The sequence below is a fragment of the Pleurodeles waltl genome, chromosome 7, assembly GCF_031143425.1.
Source record: "Pleurodeles waltl isolate 20211129_DDA chromosome 7, aPleWal1.hap1.20221129, whole genome shotgun sequence".
In the NCBI taxonomy this organism is placed as follows: domain Eukaryota; kingdom Metazoa; phylum Chordata; class Amphibia; order Caudata; family Salamandridae; genus Pleurodeles; species Pleurodeles waltl.
In genome coordinates, this window is record NC_090446.1 from 1,001,282,414 (window position 1) to 1,001,305,142 (window position 22,729).

Here is a 22,729-nt window from a genome sequence, read left to right on the forward strand (position 1 = left end):
AAGAGGCAATAAACAGACCACTATTTGGTATATCATAAGCGTTACAGTGTCGTATATTGGAAAAGGAAACACTTCAGAGTACCAGAAACCCTCACATAGTGTTTACCTGTTACAAGGAGGTGTACTGTTATTGTGAAATTTTTATAGCTCAGATCATTTTTGTGTTTTGCCTTGCTGAATTAATGTTAGTATTTTGTTCAGTTGTGCGTAGGCTTGCATGTGTTCTTTGTTCTTCATGCCTCCTTGTTCGCAGCTGTTGTTTGGCCATGTGCCTGGCAGCCATTTTGTGCATCCAGCCAGTGTGTCTTTGCCATAGGCTTGCATGTGCTCTTTGTTATCCTTGCTCCTTTTTGTTGTTTGACCATGTGGCTGGCGGATATTTTGTGAATCCAGCCATTCTCCCTTTGCCATAGACTTTTATGGGTTCCTTGTTTGTCACGCCTCCTTGCTCCTGCTGTCTGACCATGTGGCTGGTGGCCATTTGGTGCATCCAGCCAGTGTGTCTTTGCCATAGGCTTGCATGTGTTCTTTGTTACCCATGCCTCCTTGCTCCTTATTGTTGTTTGACCATATACCTGGTGGCCCTTTTGTGCATCCAGCCAGTGCCTCTTTGCCATAGGCTTGAGTCTGTTCTTTGTTCCCCATGCCCCCTTGTTGTTTTTTTACCATGTGGCTGGCAGCCATTTTGTGCATCCAGCCAGTGTGTTTTTGCTATAGGTTTAGATGTGTTTTTGTTTCCCATGCCTCCTTACTCATTGTTGTTGTTGTTGTTTGACCATGTGGCTAGTGGCCATTATTTTAATTCAGCCAGTGTCTCTTTGCCAGAGGCTTGCATTTGTTATTTGTTCCCCATGCCTCCTTGCTCCTTATTGTTGTTGTTTGACCATGTGGCTGGCTGTTTTTGTGTGCATCCAGCCTGTGTCCCTTTGCCATAGGCTTGCATGTGTTCTTTGCTTGCCATACCTCATTGTTCCTTGTTATTGTTTGATCATGTGGCTGTTAGCCACTTTGTGCATCCAGCAGGTGTATCTTTGCCATAGGCGTACATGTGTTCTTTGTTCCCCCTGCCTCCCTAGTTGTCATTGTTGTTGTTTGACCATGTGACCAGTGGCCATTTTGTGTATCCAGCCAGTGCCTCTTTGCCATAGGCTTGAATGTGTCCTTTGTTCTCCATGTTGTTGTTGTTGTTTAACCACATGGCTGGCAGTCATTTTGCGCCTGCAGCCAGAGTGCCTTTGCCTTAGGCTTGCATACAAACATCGACAATTATTGATAATTTGTTTATTTTAAGATTATAATTTAATTTTTTATTTTTATTTTCTATTTTAATTTTCCCTTTTTTATTTTATCTTATTTTTTATTTTAATTCTTTATTTTATTTTTTGTTTTTTTTGTTTTTCATTTTCATTTTATTTTTTGTTTTTTATTTTTATTTTTATTTTTATTTTTATTTTTATTTTTATTTTTATTTTTATTTTTATTTTTTCTAATTTCATTTTCTATTATAATTTTAGTCACTTAAATTTGTGTTTTTTTTTTCATGTTTTAATTTTTATTTCGTTGTATTCAATTCTGCATTTTGCCTTGATCCGTCCATCCATCAATTCCTCCATGCATCATCCATCTACCAAAGGTGCACAGCTGCACTATAGCATTCAGTTTCGTTAGGTGTTTAATAATACCAGTTCCTCCTGGAATACCCTGCTGGGGTGCACTGCAGACACATCAGCAGCATAAATCTTTTTTTTTTTATGATTATTCAAATTCCCCTGGACCACCTTGCCACCATGGGTTTTTTAAGTATTATTCCATTTACCCATGCACCTCTCTCTGACTACGACAGGTGTCTCCTTTACAGATGGAGATATAATAAAGAGCTATATCTGCATGTTGTGCTTCCTGATTTCTGATGAAATTTTATGTTATGGTGGTGTGATTTGACTATAATGATTGATGAAATTGGTATTTGTTACATAAGTAACCAACCAAACGAATACTGCATTTGTCTGTACTATTTCAAACTTCAACAATGCCACATTTCACTAACTACTTATTTTTCTTGTTTGGTTGCTTTTAGGTGCACAAAAGAAGAGATGTCACATCACCCTGCGTACTGCCAAAGAGAAGGCATGTACAGTAAATCCTCCAATCTCTTCCGCCTGTGCAGCTTAGTGCCACTGCCAAGTGAGAGCTTCAAGATAGCCACAAGAAAGTTGCTCGCAAGAAAATGGTCAGTGGGAAGAAGCAGCTTTCCACCAGTATTGTGCCGACTGCAACCTTTTTCGAGAGACGTGTGCCTGCCACACTGTCCTCCAGGGAGGAGCCTGGGAGCAGCACTCCAGCATCAACAACACCACCCCAACCTTAGCCCAATACCGTGTCTGTCAGTGAGGCAGCCACTGCCATCATGGAGACGCCGACAAACAGTGAGGTGCAATTTGATTTATCCCTTTTGCAAAGTAGTACCCAATTGTTTCAGGAAACAGAGCGAAGTTAACTGCAGCCACAGCCAGCAACAGTAGATCTTTCTGAAGTGGGAGCACAACAGGAGGTTGAGCTTCCTGCCGAGCAAGAACCTCCCCTTTTAGAATCAATGGCTCCCAGATCTTCGGCAAGAAAAAGAAGGGTACTACTGTTACTGTTAAATGTGAAAAATAATTTGTATTTAGAATGACTCCCCCGAGAGGGATATCTCAGTGCATGGGGCTATCTAATCATTAGGTGGTTGTCATAAAGATATATCCATAGAACAACTCTGTTTTAACTAGCTCTACCATTTTCTCTAAGCACCACTTCTGATGATGGCAATAGGGACTTGGAGTGAACCCTGGCAGAGTCTGGGAGACCCCAGGAGAGGCAAGGTAGAAAAAAAAGTTCCAGAAAGCCTTAGAATCATGGAAGGGGTTGATGGTAAGGAGGATGATGATGACAAGCCAGTCATTGTGGAAGCTGGAACAGAGGGGTCAGGTATTACTATCCAACCTGATCCGAGGGATGTGGCACAGGCGGCACCACCACCTCCTATATTTGTAAGGCGCCAGCAGAGACCTACAACAACTCCTACCTCAGTAGAAGTATGAACTACAGAGAGGCAATCAACACACCCACCATCGTCAGGTTTTCTTCAGGCATTGGCAGTGGTCCAGTAAGAAAGTACTTCTCCCCAGTTTGAACTTTTTAATTATTAGCAAACAAGAGGAGAACATTGCAGTATGCACCATTTGCCACAAGAGTACTCGTCGAAGTAAGCCAGGCTCACATTATGCTACTGTAAGCTAGATGACCCAAATGAAAAAACATCACGCTACCCGGTGGGAGGAGCACCTTAAAAAAATTGTTGAACATGGTTGCGGTAGTGAAGGTGAGGAAAGCCAGGAAACATCAGCTACAATCGTTCAAATCACTGTTCAAATCAAGATAAAAGATGAGGAAGAAGAGGGTGACATCCTCACGCAAAACGTCCGTATCACCAGCGGTGTTCCAGAATCACCCACCTTAGCAATCTCGCAATGGCACAGGAAGACTCGGAGTCAGATGGAGACGCCACGGCATGTGGTGACTGCATCACGATGCACATTGAGTCTACCACCACCTACATCTCAAAAGTCACCTGCGTCAGTGGTCCCACAAAGGAAGAACATCCAGGCTATTATTACGGGCATGTTTAGGCAGGAGGGGCCCTACGACTGCAACCTCCCAATGGTACGTATGTACAATGGGAAGCTGTCAAAAATGTTAGTGCTGGACCTCGTCCCTTTTTCTTTTGTAGGAGGTGCGGGATTCTTAGAGATTGTGGCAGCCATCTGCCCAAAATGGAAGGTTCCAAGTAGGACCTATTTTGCCAGAGTTGCTGTTCCAGTGCTGCATCACGATGTGCTACAATTGGTTGGACAAGCTTTGCAGCTAAGTGTTGTTCACAATATCCACCTGACGACAGAAATGTGGACCAGTTGTCAGGCTACCCCAGAAGATCCTTGATTAAAAGACTGCCAGTGCCAATGCCAATGCCAATGCCAAATTCCAATGTGCTGCTGCCATCAAAAAGGAGATAATATTTTGTATCTACCAACATGCTTGGATTGGAAGCTGTAACTACTCACTATTGCACCAATGAGTGGTGATATACTGAGTGACTCTGAGTGATGATTGATGATGTATGTGCCGGCTGACAGTGAAGGCGGGAGGTAAACAAATTTGTAAACTTGATTTCAATGGATTGTAATGTTTGGTGGCCGATGGTTGATAATTTGTTCCTGAAAGTTATTGGCTTTTCAAACTTAGTGAAATTTACCTGCAGAGTCCACTCCTTTTTTCTGGTTCCTCAGAGACCAGACCAGTCACTTTAGTTACCAAACACAAATCCATGCAAAATACTCCAGTTCTGGTTCTCTATTTGTTCTTCAACAGCAGTGCACTACACAAGTTTACCTTACTCGGTTTGGAACTGAGACAGAGTACTCATTCAGGAGGAGGAGGATGGAAGGACTCCAGGAAGAACTAACTCAACAACTAGAAAGAGAAAGTTATCGACTTCAAAGAAAAACCACAATGATGGCAAAGACTCTGAGGCTTAGTACTCACTCATTTCTGTAGACTGGAGAGAGGTGCGTTAATTTGGGAAATGCTTCTGAGTATGTGTTTGCTGCATTGCTGACTGAAACGTGAAACTCCTCTTTATGTTTTTGCTCTGCCTCTGAGTCTTCTTGGTACACTCCTGACACCTCATGAAGCTTACCTTGCTTCCTTTTGTCCTTCGCCTTTACTCTACAATAGTTACTGTTTTTCAATATGCAGGCCTTCTCCTAGTTGTCTCTTGCATGAACAAATCTTGGTGAAAGCTCAACAGTCCAGCTTACCTTCCGGACAGGTTCAGCCAGGCACCCATGAGTGACAGACATTTCAAGAAGAATGGGGATGCACTGCCCAATTTTTCAATGCAGTATAATTTTTCTTTTAACAATCATAATTTGTAGTACTCAGTGGGTTAACTTCAATCCTCCATAATTTGTATTTTTCAAACCTAGAAGATAAAACATTTAAAGATATATTATTTTTGGTCTCGTTGGGGCTGAAGGACTGTTTCCAATGTACTTAACTGAACATTGTAGTACTTATCCCATCATCATTTCCTTCCACAACAGATTGATGATGGTGTGCTGCTCAGTGCCCCAGTGAATATTGTTGTTGTTTCTTTTGTGTAGTGTTTGTCTTTGTCTTTGTCACACTTTTCCTAGGAGGACCTTTTCACATCCATTCATTGAGCCCCTACCCTCTTTTCCTGGGCTGTGTGAGTTATTGAGGGGGTGACAACATTTTACACCATAAATGTATCACACACTTGTTGAGGCTTACATGGTGAAAGTGACACCAACTCACTGCATGACCTTCTATTGCCTGAGCAATATTCCACACTAGCCCCATCAGCATTGTCATTCAGGCCTTGTGTTCTGTGTTGTGTAAAAGCTTAATCATGTCCATCCACTCCTGACTCTGAGCCCACTTCTCCTGACTCAGGGATTTCATTTCCCAAGTTTAGTTTTTATTAAAAACTAGCTCCCCATTGCTCAGAAGAAGTAGATATTGCTGTTTTTTATTATCATATGAGGCTTTCGTTGTTGTGTGCTAATACTGTCTTTGTGGTAGTCTGGTCTCAGTCTTTCTAATGATATGATTTCATTTAAAAACCACTAACTCAGTATTTTTCAATTAGTTGACAGTGATTGATAATTCTATGATTAATCCTGCAGTTGGAATTTGCATAGGTGGGAGTGCCACCTTGTGTCTTTCCTGTTAGCATGCTAGCCTGGCTGTTACTACTACTACTACTACTACCACCCCCTTAAGATAAGATGGCATCTTGAGAAAACCCTTCAGCAAGAAGACTGAGGTATCAGCCCTCACTTCATCTATTCAGGTAAGAAAAGAACTATGATTTGAAGTGAACTTGTTTAGTTTGTTATTAACTTCTACTGAAGACGATATTGTTTGTGTGTACCTAGGTTTTTGTAGGTAATGGCAATTATCCCCTAGCAGTCAATATAGTTACAGAGGGCAGTAGAGCAAGGCCATAACTGACATACACTTTATTGAGCAGATTTTAGAAAACAGGCTACACTAAAAGACAGCAGTGCAAACTAAAACACCAAAATAGAGATTTGAGGCAGAAATTAAGTAAAATGTAATTTTTCCAAATAGAAAATCCACCCTTCCCATCTACAAAAGGCCCACCCCCCCCCCTCTACTCAAACAAATGGCTCTATCCACAAAAGTCCCACAAAGCCCACAAAAAAAGAAACAGAAGTAAACAACAAAAGTCCAAAGTGCAAAAAAACCACTCCCAACTCTCTTTACCACCCTCTCCACCCACAACAAGTGTCCCTTCCACCAAAATAAAAAAAAAAAAAAAAAGAATCAGATGAGGATATTCTCCACGCTGGTCCAGAGATTATTCGGGGTTGCCTCAATGTGTGCTACCCAGCGGCCCAGGTGCACAAAGTGTTGCAGGTTGTGGTATTGGAAGTTGCAGTCCAAGCGTGGAGGGGGGCAGCAGTGGTGGAACGGCTGATGCCAGCTGGCCGGGGTGCTGATGGTGCTGCTCGGAGGCTCACAGTGCTGGCGGCTGGTTGGAGAAGCTATGACAGGCGGGCATGTTGGCTGCTGCCTGGGCCTCGTCCTCCTCGTCCTGAAGGGCCACCAGACACCAATATTCATTGCACATGCCCTCCAGCCTCTGCCGCAGAGCCCGGCTTTGAACCAAAACTTTGATAACCATGCAAACCAAGCAAATTAGGTGAATAGACACATCCCTCTCCAGAAGAGCTCCCTTATTTCTTGGTCCAAGCAATTATTCATTCATCTATTCTATTCACCCACCATTAAAGCTTTACACTCTCTCATTCAGTCTTTCACCATTCCAGCCAGCAATCCATATATCCACCCATCCATCCATGTACTCACCTATACAGTATCAAACACCCTGCATTCACCTATCCATTCGTTTACCCATGCACTGTTTGTTACCATCCGCCCCTGCAACACCCTAGCATCCTTTTACTCATCCGCCCTTCACCCTCTGAACCAGAGCCAGGAGGACCAGGGCAAGGAGGATTACAATAATCAGGACCAAGAAGAATGGAACAGACCTATGAGTGACAGGAGGACCATGATCTTAGGATCAGGTCCCAGAGTGCTACGTGGAGCAGAAAGACAGGATCTGTGGGTAGCAGGGCCAGGGTGAGGAGGATTAGGAAGACCAGAACCTCCAGAGCCAGGTCATCCAGGAATACTGGACTTGTGTGACAAAGAGGACAGGATAAAAATGACCAGGCTCAGAACAACCCAAATGAAGAAAAGCAGGACCTACAGGCCCCAAACTAGTAGGTGTAGTGTAAGAAGGATTATGAGGACAAAGCACAGGGTGAGGAGGAGCAGGGCAATCCAAACCAGAAGGAAAAGTGCTAAGAAGGAAAGTCCTACACAAATATGCCTCCACCAAGACACATGGTTTGTACTCCCTAAGATTGAACCCCCCGGGTAGCCAGACAACACCCCATGACCACTTGTGGCACACTGGCATACACACCCTGGACCTCTCCTCTCTCAGTGAGGGAGGCAGTATCATGGACTCTCATACAAATGCTATATTATTTACAATCAATCAATATGTCCATTGATGCTTTGTTGAGAGTCCAATAAAAACACGTATTAAAAAAAGGAGAGGACATGAGGCGCCAATTGGAGGAATAGGGTAAGGTGGATCAGAAGGACCTGGTCAAGGGTACAAGGTTCAAGAGGACCAGGAAGAAACTGGAACAGCTAGAAGATCTGTGCATGGAAGGATCAGGATGATCAAAAGGACCCTGACCAGGCATAAAAAGACCCAAACAAGGAGTAAAAGAAGCAAGAGGGTCAAATTGAGGCACAAACCTAGTAACAGAACAAAAACTGTGAGGACCAGGAATAAAAAGACCAGTGCTAGACAAACCAGATCAGAAGTGAGGATAATTAGACAAACAGGTTCTGGAGAATGAGGACCAGATGCCCAAGCAACCAGAACCAAAAGGATATGAGCTGAGAGGGCAAGGGCAAGGTGGCCCAGTGGGACCACAACCACAGGGACCAGGAAGATTCACTCAGATAGGCCCAGGATGATCAAGATATGGCACACCAGGACAATGAGGACAAGGACAAAATGGACCAGGAGGACCAGAACAGAGGGGTCAGGATAACAGATGCTAGAATTTCCAAGCTAAGAACAGAATGGCCTGAACACAAGAAGAAGGATCAAGACTAAGTGGACATATTAGTGCAAAACCAGAATGACTAGGAGTGGAAGTGCCAAGGGTATCATAGCAAAATGGAGGAGGACCAGGAGACTGAATGAGATCAGGAGAAGGTGGACTAGGGCCATTAGGACCAGGGGCCATATGGAGGAGGATCTAGTGGACTAAAAGGATCAAGATAAGTAGGAAGAGGGCTAGGTGTACCAAAGTGGGTAGAACACAGGGGGCCAGGACCTGAAGTAAGAATAAGAGGACCAGGAAGTGGGGTAGCAAGAATGATGATCATTAGGGGCACCAGGACAGCCAAACCCACAAGAACCAATGGGACCAGACCAGGGCCAAAATGACCAGACCAAACCCAAGAGGACGTAATAAGGAGGACCAGGACCAGTGGATGCCATACTAGTTAAACCAAAAAGATGGGGTCCAGGGGAAGGAGGATCAGGATGATCCAAACCAGACGGCCTGGGTGTGCCAGACCTAAAATAACTAGGACTTCAGGGACAGGTGGAGAAAGACTCAGCAGACAGGTGTGGAAGGGCCAGGAGGAAAAAAGAAGTGAACAAGGAGCAGGAGGGCACTTATGTGATTGTAGGTCAGGTGTATTCCAATATCCATTTTTCAGCCTACTTGTAGAACTTGTAAGTACTAGCTGAAATATAAGAGCATACAAATTGAGTAAAAAGACAGGACTCCTACACTCTGATCTCAGTGAAAGCAGACCCTGTCTTTTGCTGACATAGTCATGTGGTGGATCAGAGAACAGCTGGATGTGGAAGAGTGTTCTAAATGGGTGATAAGGAGTATTGTCTATGAAGGACGGCAGAAAGAGTTTGAGAAAACCAGAGGGCTGAAGTTGAAGTCAGCAAAATGGTTAATGGCCAACAAGGGGTCAAAGGCCAATGGTAATCAGCAAAGGGGAGCTGAGATTCATAAGAAAGCATCAATGAGTAAAAAAGGGGCGGAGGGAGGCTCCAAATGGATTATCACAGATGGCCCACAAAGGGACTCTGAGTAACTAAAGAACTCTGACTGACAGCTGTGATAGCACTGACACCTAAGTCCAACAGTGATAGATCTCTGAGGGCTAGATGAAGGGTAGTGGAAATACATTTGTGGCAGAAGTGTTTGGAAGACCAGCAAAAGAGTGCTGGCTGTCAAGAATGGTAGAGTAGGCAATGTGACTGTCAGACCTTTGAACTAACATTCCATGTGCATATATATGCAGTGGATGTGTAGCAAGTGTGTAGTAGTAATACTCCTTGTGTGTTGAAAGTCTGAGTGCTGGGATCAGTGGGATGCATTTTGGATGGCCCCTGGTTTAGCATGACATGTGATGGGAAGTAGATACAACTTGCCTGTGCCATAGAAGCAATTTGACTCCATCCGTATAGGGGAAGGTAGACACCCAGATGTTGAAATGAGGGACGATGGAGAAAAGGAGATCCAGAAATTCAATGGGGTCCTTCTTAGCAAAGCACTGATGATTAGTTCTTCCTGCCTGATGACATACAATGGATGGTAGGAGTAAGGGATAGGTCAAAGGCTTCTTATGTTAATGGTGAAAATGTTTGTCTCTGCCTGATGATAGCTTCAGCAAGGTTGATAAAACCAGGTAGCAAAATCTCACTCTTCATTGTGTCCTTTTTAGGTCTCAGCCTACCAGAAAGCAGAGTTAAAGACATTTTGTGGAGTTTCAGAAAGTTGACCTAGGAATGCATTCTGCCCGTCGCTTTCCAATGGGTTTGTGGATTGTAACTCGTTTTCTTCCTTCCCATTTGCTGGCTGTATTTGTTTTAGGCTCTCCAGGTTCAGTTTGTCACACCCAATATGAAAGCTGTGTTCAGTGAATACTTCCACTAACTCCTTTTCTGTCAATAGGCCTTTAAATCTTGTTCTTATCTGCCATGTTTGCTGGTCATTCAAAGACTGAGGTCAAATATCAAGCTGTGTTTTCATTGGAGCCTGGTTATTTTGTTTTGCTTTCTGCTGACTTCAAAGAAACGTTTATATGAAAGAGGAATGCAGCTTTCTCCATGGAGGGCATGTGTGCCTCTTTTTCATTTTATTTTAGACATAGCCATCTCAAAAGGTATATTTCTGTTCAACTGCACAGCACATTTCGATGATTTTTTGCAAAATTCTTCTTCTTTGGGTCCACTTAATTTGGGAAGCTGCTTTTTTAGGAACCAGATACAAAACAGAATTTCAGTCTCAACATCAGCTTAGCATATGGTGATCTTGGGCAATTTACTCTGTTTATGGACCGTTCACTGTCAAGCACAGGATACAATCTTTTCACAGAAAAGAGCCAGCCACATTGTAACACAATTTAACAATGCTTGGTTTTCACTTTGATGGTAAAGCATACCCCTTATTTATGCCATCTTGTCAACTCGTTTTGGGGATTTGGATAAGTTTAAAGGCACTTTTTATGAAGGCTTTTGTGTTTGTTTACCTACAAAATAATTATGTTTTCCCTCTGCAAATATGCCTTGTTTTCTGAACCCATACATTACTGGATATGAACAATTTCCTCATGTTACCATGCAGGCACTAGTGCCATGATATGGATGGTGCAGCAGGTGCAGGGCTGCAGGAGCCAAAAGCTCTAGGAAACACACTGAACACTGATTATTGCTATATGTTACCACTGAACAAGCAGTCACAAGCACAGTTGCCTTGCAGGCTCCAGGGGCCACATTTTCAATGGTGCAGTAGGTGCAGTGGCACAGGGACCAACAGCTCGAGGGAACCCACTGAGCACTGATTATTACTGTATTTTACTACTGAACAAGCAGTCACAAGTGCAGTTACCTTGCAGGCTCTAGGGGCTACAATATGAATGGTGCAGCACATGCAGTGGCACAGTGACCAGAAGCTCTAGAAAACCCACTGTACACCAATTAGTGCCATACTTTACTGCTAAACAAGCAGTTAGGAGTGCTTTTATGATTTTGTTGTACCACATAGCCTAAAGCATCACTGTGATAAAAGCTGTAACCCATTGGACCTTTCTGTCTACCTACAAATAATGTTACATTCAGCACATCTATAGGGCACATTTTCACAATTTTTTTATGGTTGTAAAATGGTTCTGAATCTGGACACAAGAACACCTTGGCAAAGGCATTCTCCATTCTAAAACATAAGCCCTTCAGCTGTTGCAAATACTATATAAATAATTATAATGTACCATATGACATTCCATACCAAGCTTTGGCAAAGCCAATAGGTCTCGCCTATGGGAGATCTATTGGCTTTGTCAATGTTTTTTAGCCATATTATACAGCAGCATTAGCTTCAGGGCAGCATAACTGAAAATAAAAAAGTGTTATAATGCGGACAATGTTGGCTGTGTCTTTTACTTTTTACATTACTTTCAGCCATTTTCAACATAGCAAAGAAACATTAGCAAAACCAATAAATCTCACATAAGCAAGACCTATTGGCTTTGCCAATGCTTGTTTAATACTCCTGCTTGGTGCCATCACCATTGCTACTGCTGTGGGAGTCATCACCTAGCACAAAGGATGTGCATGAGCTACAGCCAGCAAATGATATTCGAAAGAGAATCAACTAAATCAGTTCAGAAACCTCAGGCAGTGGATCCACGTTCTGTGCGTGGAAAATGAGTATAAAAGTGGAACTGTGAAGTGATTGATCTGTAGGTTACAAGAATCAAGGTAACAAAAGGACACACTTTTTTTCATGGTCAATAAATCAACCACCGGATTTGTAGAGTGCACTTTTCACCTGTGAGGATATTCAGGTACTATCAATGTGTGGGTCAGCTGGAGGTCTCAGTCGACGAGCCACACCTTGAGCTGCCATCTGAATTACCAGCTGGATAGGGAGGCACTCAGGTGGACGGGAAGAGTGTTCTATGTCTTCGCAGCCAGGTAGGAGAAAGTGCTCCCTCTCTGGTTGCTCTTACGGAAGTGGGGGATTTGGGTGGGGCAGAGGGAGGCGGATCGGATGTCTCTGGCTGTTTGGTGGAATTGCAGGCGGTGATTGAGGCATGGACGTCCTTGGTTGTGTCTTTTTAGTGATCATTTTTGTGATAATGTCAATGATAAAACATCTCTGTTAGTTCCTTTTGTTCTGTGTCTTTGATGCCTATATGATTTTGTCTGAGTTACTGAGAATATTCCAATTACATTCAGTTCAATTCAATTGACCATGTGGTGTGGATTAGTTGACTCTTCCAGACCCTTTTCTCCATAGCATTCCTCAGGAAAGTCTTCCCTGTTCTGCAAGAAAGAAAAGGCAATGGTCATCTCTGGTGTGCAGCCTGAATACACATCCTCCCCAATTACTAAAAATTCAATTTTACTCCCTTAGCCATTCCTCTTGAGAGAAAGAAGAAGCAATGTTCATCCCTGGCATGTTCTCCAATCTGAACTGTCTTTCTGCCTTATTTAGATAGGATTTCAAAGAGGATCAGGGAAGTCACAAATCTTCTTATTCCCTATTGGTGGAGTTCTAGCTAGAGGGAATAACCCTAACATCCCCAGGATTCTAATTTGGCATTCAGCCATAAGAACGAACTGTTCCTAACCCTGCCCCCTCAAAAGACCTGGCTCCTCCCTCTCTACAATCCTGCCATTCTGGGCAAAGGGCTATCGGAAAGGGGGTGTACTTGCAGAGTATTGTGGCCCACTGTGTTATGCCTTGAGAAGCTTGGATTGGATTTGGGGTTCATTTGCTCTCAAATTTTCAGGCATGCCATAGGTGTTGACCATAACACCCAAGTTCTGGGTTATTAAAGCAAAACTGTTAGCGTTGTCTGCCCTTGGTTTCCACTGTAACATGACTATGTATGTGCTAAAACTCAACTCAATTTTGCCCTTATTAGGTAAGACTCTTGTCCGGCAGGCCCCACTTTGATTCTTGTCAGAGTACCACAAATAAGCCTACTTCATTCTAGTTAGTCCAGACCAAGGAAGAGAGTGCTTTGTAGAGTGCTTTAAAAACGTCTGCATCACCAAGGCTGGTATGCGCATGACAGTCTCCCCGAGGGGAGAGAACATCACCAGAAATATGCACTTCTTGGTGGAAGAACTAATGGGTTACCTAGGATCTAGAAGTCTGTCTGTCTGCTTTCTCAGTGATGGATATAAAGTGCCTGGCCCTGCTAGGAGGGACTTTCCAGGAGTAGAAGCACAGCATGTTTCTAATGTGAGAAATACCTAGAAGGGATCAAAGCCAGCACCTAACCCATGTCATGAAGATTCTCACATTTTTCCTGAATGGTTCTCACAGTGAACTGAGTCAGGACATTCAACTAAAGAGGAAAATAAGTTGTTTTGGCCGACATCCATGGCATACACTGAGACTGGTGAGCCACTGCCTTTCACTGGGGTTGCCCGAGAATAGGACTCATTGCTGTCACCAATGCTAATCTGATCTGTCCTGGGAAGCCTTCACTGCTGAACATGAACATTCACTAGAGATCTGGCCGGGAAACTGCAACTGCTGAAACCAAGCACCTGTCTGTGACCACAAGGCTGCACCTGCCAAAGACAAGCACCCTGCTAATCCTCGCTTAGAAGACAAGCACCCTGCTAATCCTCGCTTAGAAGCCCTTGTGGCAAGTGAAACTGCCTTTCTTGTCCTGCAGTACTGAAGTTGCTGCTGGAAGAGCAGGTGGCAGCATGTACTAACCAATACTACAAGAGTCCCATCTCCATTGAGCAGGTAAAACGGTGTTGAGCAGGAAGACTGAGAAATAGAAAACAGTGAGGCAAATTTGCAATTAAAATCCAGAGACTTTGCCTGTGTAAACTCAGTAACTGTTTTACTGATCAATGGATAAGCCACTGAAGCAATGAGCATGCCCAATGTTTATATGAGGGACCGTAGGCAGATTTTTATATTAGATTACAATGTAGTAACTGTTTTCCTATTTGAACTATGCCGTCTTTAAATTTGCTGTGAGATGAAAGTACTTTCAATTTACAAAGAAAGGTAATGGGTTGGGCAATACAATATTCTGTCTGTTATAGGATGGATGCATAATGTCTATCAAATTTAAATAAATACTTGTATTCAAATGTGTATATGTTTTCTTTATATTTCTATAAACTGCGTACATCCAATGTATTTTTGTTTGTGATTACAGTATTAATAATCACAATAAAAACTATTCTACTTTTGAAGATATTGGCCCTCATTACGACCTTGGCGGACCACTGGGTGGCCGCCAATGCTGTCATACACCCGCCGCGGCCATTTGGAGATCACCGCTGGGCCAGCGGGCGGAAACCTAGTTTCCACCCGGCGGGCTAGCGGGGATCTCGGCCGCAACACAGGAGCCAGCTCCAAATGGAGCCGGCGGTGTTGCGGCCGTGCGACGGGTGCACTTGCACCCGTTGCGCTTTTCACTGTCTGCTAGGCAGACAGTGAAAAGCTGCACAGGGCCCCCGCGACTCCCCATACCGCCAGCCTTTTCCTGGTGGTTCAAACCGCCAGGAAAAGGCTGGCGGTAGGGGGACTCGTAATTCCCTGGGCAGCGCTGCTAGCAGCGCTGCCCTGGCGGATTACTACCACTGGGGCCATTGTGGCAGGAAACCGCCGGCCCCAGCGGTGCGACCGTGGCGCTTCCGCTGCGGTCGTAATGACCTGGGAAGCACCGCCAGCCTGTTGGCGGTGCTTTCGTCATAATAGCCCTGGCGGTCTTGTACCGCCAGGGTTGTAATGACCCCCATTGTGTTTGAGAATTGGTGTTGATATTGCTGGATATGTGAAAGGCCCATAAACTAGCTTTATACTTCCAAAGTCCCTCACTCAACCCAAAGAATTCGAGTTGAGTATACAGAATAAACAGGCTAATACTTGGAGAGCAGTTATTATAGTAACAGACTTTTTGCAGAAAGCAGCTTTAATGTTTTATTAGGTATTATTGACAGCCATCATAATAAAAAAGTAAGTCACTTTAACAAGAATCATTACCTGAAAGTTTGGACCATCAACTGCATCAACCTTCCCTCTTTACAGCCTTCTATAACGTCTCCCACAGCACCCTCATCTGAAGACTCTACAACGCCGGAATTCATTGTCCCGCCCTGATCTGGCTGACCTCCTTTCTCTCTGACAGGACCCAGTGAACCAGGCTTCCACCCACACCTCCGAACTCAAGAACCTTATCAGTTGAGTCTCTCAAGGATCATCGCTGAGCCCCATCCTCATCAACATCAACATGGCATGACTTGGCCACATCATTAGATCCCTTAACCCCTTCGCTGTCAGGTTTGTTCCCCCTCAGGTGCCAGGTCTTTTTTGGCTATTTGGGACAGTTTGCGCTTAAGCCCTCATAACTTTTTGTTCACATAAGCTACCCACACAAAAATTGAGCCCTTTTTTCCCAACATCCTAGGGATTCTATAGGTACCCAGAGTTTATGGATTCCCCTGGAGGAGACCAAGAAATTAGCCAAAATACAGCAAACAATTTAAAAAGAAAATGGCAAAAAAGGGCTGCAGAAGAAGGATTGTGTTTTTTTTTCCCCTGAAAATGGCATCAACAAAGGGTTTGTGGTGGTAAAATCACCATCTTCCCAGCTTTTAGGAACAGGCAGACTTGAATCAGAAAACCACATTTTTAAACACAACTTTAGCACTTTACTGAGACATACCCTATTTTTACTATTTTGTGTGCTTTTAGCCTCCTTCCAGTTAGTGACAGAAATGGGCGTGAAACTAATGCTGAATCCCAGACAGCTAAACATTTCTGACAAGTAGACAAAAGTCTGAATTCAGCAAGGGGTCATTTGTGTAGATCCTACTAGGTTTTCCTTCAGAAAAGAACAGCTGAAACACAAAATATTGAAAATGAGGAAAAAAAAACACCCATTTTTCTCCACTTTTTACTCTGTAACTTTTTTCTGCGATGTCAGATTTTCAAAAGCAATATACCGTTACATTTGCTGGACTCTTCTGGTTGCGTTGATATATAGGGCTTGTAGGTTCATCAAGAATCCTCGGTAGCCAGAGCCAATAAATGAGCTGCACCTTGCAATGGGTTTTCATTGTATGCCGGGTATACAACACTTCATTTGGTGAAATATAAAGAGTGAAAAATAGGTATCCAGGAAACCTTTGTTTTTACAAAATGGGCATAAGATAAGGTGTTGAGAAGCAGTGGTTATTTGCACATCTCAAAATTTTGGGGTCCCCATACTAGCATTTGAATTACAGGGCATTTCTCAAATAGACGTGTTTTTTACACACTGTCTTACATTTGAAAGGAAAAAATGTAGAGGAAGACAAGGGACAATAACACTTGCCCGCAACAGGAAATGCCACATGGACACATCACATATTTACATTGAAATCTGACCTGCATTTTGCAAAGTGCCTAGCTGTGGATTTTGGCCTCTAGCTCAGCCTGCACCTAGGGAAACCTACCAAACCTGTGCATTTTTTTAAATGAGACACCTAGAGGAATCCAGGATGGGTTGACTTGTGGGTCTCTGACCAGGTTCTATTACCCAGAATCCTTTGCAAACCTCAGAATTTGGCAAAAAAAAAACATTTCCTCACATTTCGGTGACAAAAAGTTCTGGAATCTGAGAGGAGCCACAAATTTCCTTCCACATAGCATTCCCCCAAGTCTCCGGATAAAAATGGTACCTCACCTGTGTGGGTAGGCCTAGTGCCCATGACAGGAAATGCCCCAAAACACAACATGGACACTTCACATTTTCCCAAAGAAAACTGACCTGTTTTTTGCAAAGTACCTAGCTGTGGATTTTGGCCGTTAGCTCAGCCGGCACCTAGAAAAACCTAGCCAACCTGGACATTTATGAAAACTAGACACCTAAGGGAAACCAGGATGCGGTAACTTGTGGTGCTCTAACCAGTTTCTGTTACCAAGAATCCTTAGCAAACCTCAAAATGTGACAAAAAACACTTTTTCCTTACTTTTCTGTGCTGCAAAGTTCTGGAATCTGAGGGAAGCCACAAACTTCCATCTTCTCAGCGTTTCCCCAGGTCTTCCGATAAAAATGGTACCTCACTTGTGTAGGTAGGCCTAGTGCCCGCAACAGGAAATGCCCCAAAACACTATGTGGACACATCAAAATGATCAAATACAAAACTACCTGTTCTTGCGGGGGGCACCTGCGTTTTTGATCCTGGGCTCAGTAGCCATCTAGGGAAAACTACCAAACCCAAACATTTCTGAAAACTGGACACCTGAGGGAGTCCAGGGAGGTGTGACTTACATGGATCCCCCAGTGTTTTCTTACCCAGAATCCTCAGCAAACTTCAAATTTAGCTAAAGAAAATCAAATTTTTCCCACATTTCTGTGTGGGATCACCACAATGTGACATATTTACTACCACCCAACGTTCCCCTCAGTCTCCCGGTAAAAATGATACCTCACTTGTGTAGGTGGGCCAAGTGCCTGTGACAGGGAGGAGCCAAAATATGTCTAAAATAAGGGGGAACCAAAGCGGATCCAAAAGGGCAGTTTGAAAAAAAACATTTATAGGCTGACAAGTGGGGCAGAATTTTTATCTGTATAGATGCGACAATGCTGGGTGGTAGGAATTTTGTGGATTCCTGCAAATTCCGGAAGGTTCCATCACATAAATGTGGGGAAAATGTGTGATTTCAAGCAAAATTGAAGCTTTGCAGGGCATTGTGGGTAGGACAATGGTGCAGGGTGCATGTGAAGCACACAACCCTGGACTCACCCAGATGTTTAGTTTTCAGATGTGTCTAGGTCTTGTAGATTTTTCTAGATGGCAGCGTCCCAAAGTCCAAAAAGTGCAGCCCTCACCATTCCAAGTGGGACGATTTTGAGAGTTAGCCAAGCTCTCATGGCCCAAATGTAAAACCAAAACCCAAAGCAATCAAATGTCCTCTTGCTTGCCGTTGGATCAGATGTTTTAGTGTGCAGGGTAGAGCTGAAAGACTGTTACCCCTTTCAGTTGAGGTGGGGGCATAACCATGCCCATACTGGTTGGTAGCCAGCACTCCACTTTTTTGTTTTTAATTTCCTGGCATCCAGCTGGCTTTCTGCCCCCCTCGGGGAGTGAATCGGGGGTAATTGTACCATTTGCCCACCGGTGGGTAGAACAACTTTGTCGCCATTTATTTGGAGTGGGGGTATATCCATACCCCACCCTCTTTTTTTTTAAACAAAATCTTCCCTGGTCTCTGGTGGGCTTTCTGCCCCCCTTGGGGGCAGATGGGCCTTATAAAAGTAGGCCTATCTTCCCCAAAAGATGGCAGAAATGGCCAAAAGTAATGTGCCCCATGGGGAGTGACCCTTGCCCAAGGGGCTGCCCCCCAAAACAAAACACACACCAATTCCTGATGCATAAGTGTTTTCTGCCCCACCCGAGGGCCAATCGTTCTAACAGAAATAGAATGATCTGCCCCCAAGAGGGCAGAAATAGCCTAAAATAAAATTGCCCTCTAGGGGAGTGACCCTTGACTAAGGGGTCGCTCTCCTTGCGTGAAACTGACGTAAAACAAAATCCTGGTGTTTTGCCCCCCATGGGAGTGACACTTGCCTAAGGGGTCTCTCCCCAACTGTAAAAAAATAATTAAAAAAAAATCCCTGGGGCCTGGTGGTTTCTGGCCCCAAGGGGGGCAGATTGGCCAAATTAAAATATGCCTATCTGCCCCAATGTAGACTCTCCCGATGTTGTTGAGGACTGGGAATTGTCTTTCTTTCAATTCCCTTGGGGCATTTGGTTCTTCTCAAAGAGGCCCATGCCATTTAACTGGAGTGTGCGCTGCCTCACCCAACTTGGGGCCCGATTAACAAAGGTAAACTTAGACCAAAAGCATAAGTTTAGACCAAAAGTCTAAGTTTTGATCTAAAGTCTAACTTTACTCTTAGTAAAGTTGCACTTTTGGTCTAAGTTTAGACCAGAAGTCTAAAGTTAGACCAAAAGTTTAAGGGGCATATTTATACTCCATTTGCCCCAAATTTGCATCACGTTGTTCTTCTCACATCGGCTATTTTATTTGTGTTTCTTCAATACTGCTTCTAAACCATATCTGGTTTGACAAATATGTTTGAAACTTGTTTTGTAAAATGCACATTTTAGTCTACTTTTACTCAGTTTCTTAGTTTGATAATGAATAGCTTCCCATGACACCGGTTTGGAATTGTGGAAACGGAATACTTGGGCTCCTATTTCGTTTTTTTTTTAAATTGATAGGAAGTTAATGATAACTTTTCTCAACTTCCTCGAATTTTAGCATGATTCACAGGAATGACATCATACACACGAAATCTGCACGTTTCTGTTGCAATGTTGCGTTTCAGAGTTAGAAAACGCCAAATAAACATTACAAACAAAACAGGAAATACTTTTATAGCCTTATAATGTCTTTGGTCAAAAGGGTTAAATCTATCCCCGGAAGCCTTTAATTGCACGATCGGATTCCATGATTCATCCCTCTCTACTACCCATATCCTCCGCTCATCTATGCCTTCAAACCCAATTTGTTCCACCTGCATCTGAAAGGTTAGGGCCTTCACCTGTGACTATCGTGCCCGCTGAGTACTTGAGCGAGGCCTGTAATTATGTCTTGGGAAACCTTTTATCAGAGCACAGTGGATGCCTCCATCTGTCCTTCACTGGTTGATCACAGGAGGGGTCCAGAAAAGGGGCGGGAGATAGAAATGACAGGCGGCACTATGCCTTCCTGAGCATGGAGCATCGATGGGAAATATCCCCCAGCAATGTGTCTCGAGACCCAGAAATCTATGGAAATCGACAGCGTTCCGCTTTCTCTTTGAGTGGCGTGAACGAGGCATTTCAGCACATCTGCCATCTCCCTAACCTTGGGTTAAAGTGGCTGAATGCCTGCAGGTTAACCCCCGGTAACCCACCTCAAAGAGCACTGCCCAGAAAGGGTGGCTGGTAGAAGGGTCATGGATGCACACGGGCAATGGGTTCAGTGAGGTAGGGATGATGCAATGAAACACCTGTCTTGGGCTTATTTTCAGAAGGCAAAGGCATGGGGATAAATGATCTACCTTTTTAAAAAGTTATTTCTGTACTAACAAAAAAGGAAATTTCAAGTCACATGCTTAACATACTTCTTCACTTTAGATATCCTTCTATCGGTAATTCTGTTAAAAATATGTGTTTATTCTTCTGCGGGTTCAATGCAGCGTTGGTGTCTTTTCGTTACAGAGAAATGCTATCCCATTTTTGCTGAGAACTTGTTGTGAAATTAAGAGAACAGACATTTAATTCAGCTAATCACAATTTGAAGAACATTCGCCAATGTGCAGGTGGGTGTAATAAATCTACCACAATTAAAGAAATGGTTATTTCTCCACGCATATTACACAATTTTGTGCCGATACTACTTCCTCATGCTCTCATAAATTACGTACATGTTCACAGATTCCCTGGCAATCAGTACTTTCCTATGGACTCACAAAGTCACTGATCAATGTGCTCACTACATCTGCATTCACTCTCTTCTTCCATGTGCTCTAATCACTTCAATGTCCTCTCACCACTTCCTTGCACGTTCATTTTTTACAAAACCCTTACTGTCCTGTGTAATCAGTAATTTCCCCTTGTACTCACTCTTTGCCAATTCCATCAGTACTTTCCTGTACAGTTTTACCATCCAAATGCGTTCTTTTTTTAATATTAAAACGTGTATTAGGTAATTAAGGGCCAGATGTACCAAAGGATTTTACCCATTCTCTGTCTATGGGAAAATGCTTTAGTACATATGGCCCGAAATAACAAACTTAGCTCTCGGAAAAGAAGTACAAAAGACACATTTCCTTCCACAAAACACACCCCCTCAATGACCCCATGAAAATTGTGTCCCTGTCTGCCTCATCCACCCAGTTTATGGTAGGCCCACCATTTGCTCCAAACCTTGCCATACTTGCGGGGGCAGCCATGGGCTTTAAAAATTATTTCTTCCTGTTTAGTGCACCAAAACATGCCCCTCCTCCAGCTCGTGAAGGAGGGGGTTTTGGGGGATCTTCAGCGCTTGTCAAGGTCACATTTGGCAAGTAGTGTACCCAACCCCACTAATATCCTGTCCCTCCCTGGGGCCTTCCATGTCTTCTATAATCTCCAAGATAGCTAGTCTGGGGCTAACTTTGATCTGTGAACCCACTACCCTGGAAAGTGTAGGTATTATTTGTGACCCGTAATGATGTATCAATGGGTAGGCCCATACCATGTGATTGAATTCCCTTTCGGGCTCTGGGCATCGGGGACATTTAGGTGAGGGAGGCATTGAGGCACTCCAAAGGTAATGGGTTCAGTCTAGGCCTGGTGAAGATATTTGAATTGAACTGGATAAGACCTAGTCATGCAGAGATTGCTAGGGTGTGGGGCACCGTATGGTCACCCTGCCAGACCATGTCATTACCCTCAAGATGAAGGATGACCAGCACGAGTGGCGGAAGTCCCCTTGGTACCAGTCTATTAACTGCCATCCTGAGATGCCTCAATTTGAGCCCTCCTTGCTCATATCACCACATATTGAAACCTCCGGCTTTGGCACATGCGTCAAAGTCACCAGAATGGTAGACATCCTGCCCCTGTAATTTAGAAACAAATTCCATCTTAAGTAGAACTTCTTCCAGAAATGACCAAAGTAGGGCATCAAAAGCCTTCCAAAATCAGTGAGCATGAGTGCTGCTGGGCAACCCAAGAACTAGAAGTGAACAAATGGCAGGTGAACCCATCTAATACAACCTTGCATGCCTTGGTGCAAAATTAAGCTGTACTGGTCTGGGTGGACTTTCAGAAGGCGAATAGCCAACACCTTAGCGTAGAATTTGACCTCTGTGTTTATAAGAGAGATGGGTGATAAGAGGCACAGCGATCCTTGGAGCAGTCTCGTTTTGGCAGGACCACCATCATCACTAGGTTTATCTCTGATGGGTAACTCCCCTTGACAGCAGCTTCTGTAATCAGGTCCAGGATAGAGGGAAGCATGCCCAGGTAAAGATTGCACTAATACTCCACTGGAAAGCTGTCAGGCCCTGGAATCCTACCTGTGTTTCAGTCAGAGAGTGCTTTGCCCACCTTCTCTAGCATGATTGGTTATTCTAGTTCATCTTGGTTGACCAGGAACCCAAGGCAGGAGTACATCTGCCAATAGCCAGGGGCCAGTCTCCTGCACCAGATGGGTTTGTTCCAAATAGAGGGTCTCGTTCAACTTGTCAAATGCAAGTACAGTCCCAGGGTACATCTCCATCACCGTCCACGTTCAATCTAGCACCCTAGGCACATTCTGGGCTCTATATCTTTAGTGGCTACTCAGTAAAGTAGGTTGTGATATTTGTCACCTCATTCATAAACACTTCTGGTGAAGTCTTTCCAGCATCGGTGGGCCTCTTACAGGCATAGTTGTCACAAGGAGGTTCTGTCGAGAGTCAGGCAGTGTTGCATCCATTTTGTTTGGTGGCCTTGGGCCCTCTGTTCCTGGGA